The 8,525-nt window shown below is 36.0% G+C and overlaps 1 long non-coding RNA gene across 1 annotated transcript; it reads right to left on the bottom strand.

The window, feature by feature from the left end:
- Positions 1 to 1,970: 1,970 nt before the first annotated feature.
- On the bottom strand, positions 1,971 to 3,883 carry LOC114078623. The gene is made up of 3 exons (XR_003580274.1): positions 3,744 to 3,883; positions 3,351 to 3,441; positions 1,971 to 2,159 (listed from the first exon to the last, which is right to left on the bottom strand). It is a non-coding gene; the product is annotated as an uncharacterized LOC114078623 (long non-coding RNA).
- Positions 3,884 to 8,525: the final 4,642 nt, after the last annotated feature.

Here is an 8,525-nt window from a genome sequence, read left to right as displayed (position 1 = left end):
TCAATAGAAGCAAAGCAAGCATGCAACTAATCCATTCCAAATATGACATCAAATCTAGGATATGAAGTTCTATCAAGTCAACTAATGTAACTCTATAGGGTAAGGAAATAGTTTAACCTTTATAGACTCTATCAACCACCACGGAAGCACCCACCAGGGTACAAACCAAAAAAGGTTCATCTAATATATTGGTTAGTATATCAAACTTCATGGCTACAAGAAGGGTCACAAATGACAACGTAGCTCCCGGATCCAACAAAGCATAAAGAAAAATAATTTTAACATACCGGTGACTACATCCGGTGAGCTCTCTTGATCACTTCGGGATTGTAAAGCACAGAAGTAATTGTTCTTAGGAGCATCCAGATTTAGGGCACTTGCTTGAGCTTGAGCATTTTCTCTTCCTTGAGACTTCATCATAGGGCAATCTCTCTTCATGTGACCACTCTTTCCACAACCATATCAATTACCTGTGCCAACTAGGCACTTACCATCATGTCTCTTATCACATTTTGCACAAAGAGGCTTCTCAACATAAGATCTTCCACCTTTCCCCTCTTGGGGCTTAGAAGTAGGAACCTTACTCTTGTTGACCCTTGGGGCATTAAAAGGGCCTTGATTGGAAAACCTCCCTTTGAACCTTGGTTTGTCTTGTACCTCAAACTTAGCCTTGGAAGAATTCTCATCTTTGGGTCTTACCTTCTTCAACTCCCTACCAACTTGCTTAAGCTTTGCTCCTCAACTTGTTCGGCATGAACCATGAGGCGAGAGATGTCCATGCTAGGAATCAACATATCCGACCTACACTCATTAAACACAAGATCAGATATTCCCATAACAAATTTGTTCATCTTGGCTCTAGAATCCGCAACCATAGTCAAGCGTGCTTGAATAGTTGAGTGAACTTGAGGCTATAATCTTTCACGCTCATACCCCCTTGAGGAAGGTTGATGAATTCTTGCATTTTCCTCTCCCTTAGTTCCAAGGGAAATAACCTGTAAAGGAAAGTTGTTTTGAAAGCTCCCCAAGTAATTTGGCCTTCTATAACCGGCCTCACATCCTTTCATTGCTCATACAAAATTTGAGCTACATCTTTCAGTTGGTAGGCAGCTAGTTCCCCCTTTTCTTGAGAAGAAACACCCATAGCATCAAGACTTTGAACACTCCATCAATGAACCCTTAGGGGTCCTCCCCCACCTTAGAACCAAAGAAACTAGGGGAATTCATCCTTGTGAAATCCCTAATCCTTGAAGGTTGGTGTTAGCATTGAGGTTCACTTGCACCCTTGTATCCCTAGCAACTTGGGTAGACAACATTGAGTTAAGCTATGAATGGCCGACCTTATCTCAACATTAGACATATCCCCTTCTTCAATAGGAACTTGAGGGTTTTGAGGAGCTTGATGGGGAGCCACCTCATTCAAATTCTCCTCTCTAGCCCTTCGAGCATTGTTCCTCCTTGTATTCATTGACTATAAGACAATAAAAGGGTTAGAAGAAAGGATTAAATAGAGTTATGACTCTTAGGCACAACCATAAGAGAGTGAAAGTTCTTAAGCATCACATAGTCTCTCATTCATAAGTGTGGCGCGCTTCAGAATTATGAATAAGACCCTACATAGACGTGGTTTAGTTAGACATCAATCCTAGGATTTACTTTACCCTAATGCTCTGATACCAAGTTTGTAACGATCCAAAGTACACCCTAGTCGTTACTGAGTTGGCGTCCTCTAAGAGGACTAAGACAAGACCTTAGCGTTCGTCATATCACATTATAGGTAAGAAAATACGGAAATATAAATTTTTTTGCTTATATAGCAAGAAGGTTTACATATACCTCTACATAGGAAGCATACATAGGCTTCTCTCATAAACAACACACAACATATAGGAATTTGGTATAATACTTTGTCTCACATTAAACCATCCAAAGAATGAATCACAATGGTTTGGGCATAACCCTTTGTCTAATACAATATGCCATATAGGCTACAAGGAAAGTCTCAACATGAAAATGAAATAATTGTCTCAAAACATAGAAAAAACAATAAGGCTTGATGAGTGTCTTTATCCTCGGAACTCAAGAGGACTCACCAATTGACTTAGGAAAGAGGCAAGTCCTCTTCTTCAATAACCACAAATCTCCTTAATGGCCTGAACCTAAAATGTTTGGGAAAAGGGGAGAAAATATGGGTTAGTACAAACCACATGTACTAAGTAGGGCTCCTATGCACAAAATCATCAATGCATGAGAAACGGACAAATTACTCAAACTTTCTATCAATTTATCTTAATATGCATATATAAAAAGCAAAATAAGTCAATTCGACATAATAGCAACCCAACATGTAGATCACCCAAGCAATACTTGTGCAATGCCAAAGATAGAACCCCATGATCCTATCCAACGCTAAATATCACATTAAGCAACCCATTTCATACTTACAACACTCTTTCATAACATGTGTATACATAAATACTTAATCATATCTTATTAACATAACCATAATCATAATAATAATATAATCATACAAGAACACTACTAGGACCATCCCTTAGGACCCCACATGTGCAATGAGTAAGAGAAGTCTCATACCCTCCCACCCTATGTAGAAGTCTTCAACACAACCCTAATAAGAGTTCACATAACTTATTCTTTTACTTTTACGTTAGACAAAGAAATGCAATAACCTACATGAGACCATGTGAGCTACATGGAATCCGATGTTCAACTCCCAGACCAAAAAGAGAGGGTTAACACTTGTCTAAGTTGCAACCATTCGTACGTATCTATCTAGGTGGATCTACTAAGCTAGAGTACTATGTTGGCATATAGTTAAGGGTCAAGGAGATAGTTGCTATAAACCTTGAGTTACTAACTGGAGGTTTCCATCTCATGAGACAACACATAATTAGGAAATCCGGACATACTAACATGAGGAAACCCATGTGAGAGATCGGACTTACTAATGTGAGACCTCTATCTCATTTACATGCCCTTTAAGTGCTAAGCATTATTCCCTTTAGTAATCATCTTATTACATCGTATAAGTTCACATTAGTCTCTTCTAGACCCTTAGGTAAACCTCTTATCATAATAGCTCATAGTGATCACATGTTCAAACTATCCTTTCAATTTAGACACAACATTATGCTCATGAGAAACTACATTCAATCATATAATGATCACATAACATAATTACATACTTCATAGCTAATTAATAAATATAGGGTTAGGCATGAGGGATCCTTGTCACCAACATCACAACAACACAATTAGCTATAACATCATTATCACATAAGCAGATTTCACCTTGCATAATTCAGATCAAAGGAGAATCAATATCATACCTCATTGGCCTTCATGGGACTTCACCCTTCAACACCCAAGAATTCACAATCAACATATGCAACTGCGTCGATTCATGAAGTAGTAACAAAACTAAAATCAAAGTAAACAAGTGACATGTTCATCACCCTCAACCATTCATCTTAATCAATCCAAGAAATTAGGGATTTGGGGAAAAGACATGGGTCAAGTGAAAACTCATAGGAATTCATCAACTGACCATCAATTCATACTTAAACAACATTAATTCATCATAATTCATCACAATTAACTCACAATTTCGTTTTAGAAAGAAGACCCATGTGAGGAGAAAAATCTTTGTTTTGGAAGATTTAGAAATCATCTTTTGAAGGACCTCTTGGGGAATGGAAGCCCAAGAGTGAAAGAAACCATACCTTATTGATGAGAGAGCTACAAAATTGGGTTGAAAAACTTGAAGGCTTGATCTTCTTTTTGGAGCTCTATTGGTCTTCAATGAAGTTTTGGAGGAAGAGAGAATTTGGGAGAGAGAGAGAGAGTGATTTTTTATTTCAACTTGTGGGACTTGATTTTTGTATTAGAATGGACCTAAAACTGACCCTAATACATTATATAGTCATCCATTAAATTACCCAAAAGACCCCTCACTTAAATGGGTTTATTTGTGAAGTCAAAACACCAAAATACGACTTTTACGATATCTTGGAAGTAGGTGCGCGTAGCGAGGCTAATTCCACAATTATTTTTGAATTTTGAGATGAGGCAGTAGGGTACGTGTCAGCCCCGCGTTGCGAGGCCAACTCCAGATTCCCACATGATGGCTGCGCGACCCGCAGCAGCCACCAGAATCTGCTTGCTCGCAAGCTGCCTTAGCAGCTTGCTCGCCCAACTTCGGGTCCTCCCCAAGACCCTTATGGAGGTCCTTGGGGTGTTGTTTTCGGACGTTTAGACTCTCTATACTAAACTCTACCTAACCAAAGTCGTTTTACAAGTATTAGACTTCATATGATCCTCCGAAACCTTCACCAAACATAGGGACGTCAACATAGTTGGATTTCGCTAGTTTCCGGACGTTCAGACTTTTCTTTAATCCTATGGATCGAGTACTTCTCAAACAAGTTGTTTATACTTATTTAGGTCTAAAATTATTATTACGCAACATATTGGGCTCTATTATAGGTCATGGATTTCCTGGGTGTTATAAAAAATCAAAATTAGCGGTTATAATAACACCAATATTCGGATGGCAATAACTTTCAAGAATAGTTGATAGCAACAGGTTGGACTAACATATATCGTAAAAGCAATTTACAGAATAATGCCAAATTCATGAAGATTTGGTTAAAGTAGTTGTGTAGATAATGAACTTAAGATAAAAGACATAGATACAATGATACAATTTGATTTCTAGGATTGTAATTTACTACTTAATTTAATGTTTAACAAAGTCAAATTTTGTAATATTTGTGTAGATGGACCGTAGTTGGATGTATAAACTAATTTTTTTTGAATGGGGCTAAGATCTAAATTTTTAGAAGGTGTCACTGGTTTTGTGGAGTATGCAAAGACACTAGAACATTTTCAACGTAATGGTGTGATTAAGTGTCCTTGTAGTAAATGTGAATGTATGAATAATGAAAAACCAGATGATGTTGAGCTTCATCTCTATCGAAATGGGTTTAAAAAAGAATACAGTGTGTGGACTAGTCATGAAGAAATTGATATTAATTTTGATGTATTTTAACATTATATTCTAGGTGAAAGTGGTAGCACAGTAAATTCTAATGCTGAAAATTATAGAATGCATGAAATGCTTCAAAAGGAAAAAGTTGAGAAGGATTAAAAAAACAGCCCTGGAAGATGGATGATCAGTATCCTTGGACAATTTATCATTTGTTCATTTCCGTTTTGTACAACTTCATCCCTTAAGATATATACTATAGATACAACTTCTAGGAAGAGGTTAGTTTTTGGTTAGGCTCTTTTTTCTATTAAGGGAAGAGTCTCCCTTAGTTATGATATCCTAGTTTATATGTATTGAAAGGAGTCCTTTCTTCTAGGTACATTATTCTAGATTTCTTTCAATAGATTTTAGGGTCAAGTTGATAAGCCTTATTAGGATTGGAGGATAGGTTTATGTCCCCCTCCTTGTCTATTTTGTTTTGTTTGATTATATGCTAAGAGATGGTGGTGTTGCTAAGCCCATGACCCTCTTAACGTTCATTAAAATCATATATTATTATAAGCATGAACCTCCTAACATCAAAGCTGATTTACCATTTTAACCCTACAATATTATTTATATATTAATTTATTTAAAATATTAGTTTAATATTAATTTATTATAAATTTAATTTGCTGACAACCCTAATTTAATTGCTCTGAAACGCTCGATCGTTGTAATAATCCTATAGTTGGTGTTGACTTCTCTTCTGCAACGGTCATGAAGTTTCATTATCCTTCTTCCAAAACCTTTTCAGCTACTCTCATCATCTGTATAAATGTTTTGAATCACATGTTATTGTTCATTAAACTGCTTCTCTTTTCTTTGCCTGGATGTAATACAGGTAAATATTTTTGGTGCTCTGTTTTTGTTGCATAATAGTTACAATTAACTTTCAACAGAAGCGTGATCATCAACGAAGGAGAGGACAATCAAAGAGTCCATTCTGATCGTAAGGATGATAACAGTTAGACTAATCCAGTTCCATGTATTGTTTTTCATCACCATGCTAAGCCATCCCAAGCTCCCACATCCTCAATAGTTTCTTATAGTGCTCAAGTAGAAAGCTTTTTCCGGGATGATATGAAAAACATGTGATGGAAAACATATATTGGAGTTTATGCCGGCTTCTGTTCGTTTTTATCTTCTCAACTATTTTTTTTTTACTTTTCATAATTCGCTTCTGTTAAATGTTGTTTGTGGTTTTCAAACACTGCAGGTGTTTTACTTTGTTGTGGGGGACTATAGGCGAGGACGCTTTATTAAGGTTAATCTACTTTTCTGACCTTAACACTTTGCTTTAGTCGGTTTTGCTGCTTACTGCAAATTTATGTACACCCTTAGTTACCTAGCACCTTGCGATCAGTTTCACTTGATAGCTTTTAGAATGTCTTAGATGAACTCACACATTACGATCACTTCATTAGAAGAGTTTTACTCTAACTAACTCTCTTGGTTGAGAAGCAAAATGATAACATTAGATTCTGCCTATATATCAAAAACCTTTAGTAGTAAACCCTGCTCTGTAAGTAAGACATTTTTTTGCTTCTCGTCAACCTGCAATTGCAGTAGGGGTATATAATTAAACAAGTTTGCACATCGCTACAAACAAGAATATTATGTTGTATGTACTTATTAATTGGGGGGAGTAACCAAGAATATAATGTCATAGCGGAAGATCCTTGGTCAAATGTCTAGCGAATTTCCAGCAACATCTGAAAGGAGCAGTAAACACCACATAACTAACATAGTGCATATTCAATTAGTTAAGTCTGTCTAATATGCTTTAGTTAATTTTCACGAGATGATACTTGACAGAGCAGTATTTCTATGTTCAGACTAGACTTCGTAAATAAGGATATAACCAGTAGAATTCATCAGACTGAGCTTTACTTTTGTGAAACAAGTTCAGTTGTCACGGTGGATGATGTTGACATCACATTCTTTCCACCTACTTCAACAACATCACATATTTTTCCAATAACAAATTAAAACAAATATCAGGCTCCTGTTTAAAATCCAGAATTTACTAGAAATCCAGCAGCAGATTGGTAAACTAAACAAGGAACTATGCTCGGTTAGCCAATATCTCTCTGATCCGATCCTTTGTCCTTCTTCCTCCGAAGTTCCAACTATAACTAACCTTATTACTAAATCTAACATCCTAAAAACCCATCTTCCAGATGATATAAGTTCCAATATTAAGAGTTCTCATGATGCATCTGCACAAGCTGTAAAGCAACTTACCAAGGCATCGAAAATCCAACAATGCAATTCATCTATACCTTCTCACTTAAGTCCACATTGGCTCTAAGAGGTTAATTTTTACAACTGTGTGTTATGTTTGGTTTTAATAATTTTTTGAGAAATGGAAAGCTTCTTGCACTGTCTCACATCAAAAAGTTTGTCCATGACTTGGAATCAAGGAGACCATAAAAGATAAGCAATTTAAGCATATGTACATAATGTAATTTCAGTGAGTTATTGCAACTGTTGTTCTTATTCTGATAATTGACACTTTCTTGTATTGTATACAAGTGTTTAGTTACTTTGTTCAGCATAAAGATTAAAAAAGAATCATTTAGAAAAATATTACGAAAAGTATTAATCAGAACTAGATCTTTTGCTATTCATAAATTGATCATCAAATTTTTTTCTTGATTCTTGTGTTTCTGTACTATACAGTGAATTTTCTCCTCCTTTTGTCTTCCTTCACTGCAAGAATTCATATATATTTTTACAACCTTAAGAGAGAATTACAAACTAGGAGAAACTATTACAAGTAACCTAAAAGATCTACTATGTGTTCAACTTCATATGCATTTCTCTTTACACCAAAATAAAAGGGATATAATACAATTTTGTTTAACTTTATGAATGGAACTAAATCTATATATCTCTAATTCCCCTCTCTCCACAGTGTCCACCATATGCATGCTGGGATTACTTTCCACTTTTTTTTTTGGCTCTTGCTCCCACATCTCCTCATCCAACAGCTCAATAAATCAGCAATATGTTTTGAAGGACTTAGAAATAGTGACCGATGTTTGAAATTAATTTGCAATGAAAAAACAGGTGGTTGTTTAAAGCTAGCTGAAATATGATTCCAATTGTGTCGTTCCACTTTGGCCTGAATGGCCGACTACATTCAATCACACTCGTGAGACGTCCTATTGTAGAATATTTTATCCAGGATGATATGAACAACCCATGATGGAAAACATATATTGGAGTTTATGTAGTCTTCAGTTCCTTTTTATCTTCTCGACTGTTTTTTTAACTTTCATTAACTTCTGTTAAATGTTGTTTTGTTGTTTTCAAACACAGCAGGTGTTTTACTTTGCTGTAGGGGACAATAGGCAAGGGGGCTTTCTTAAGTTTAATCTACTTTCCTAACCTTGGCGCTTTGCTTCTTCTCTGTTTTGATGCTAATCAAAAATATATTTAGACCCTTAGTTTCCTTGCACATTGCGAT

This window comes from Solanum pennellii, chromosome 9, assembly GCF_001406875.1.
Source record: "Solanum pennellii chromosome 9, SPENNV200".
NCBI classification, from domain to species: domain Eukaryota; kingdom Viridiplantae; phylum Streptophyta; class Magnoliopsida; order Solanales; family Solanaceae; genus Solanum; species Solanum pennellii.
Note: the sequence above shows the minus strand (reverse complement) of the source record. Positions and strands in the feature narration are given on the sequence as shown.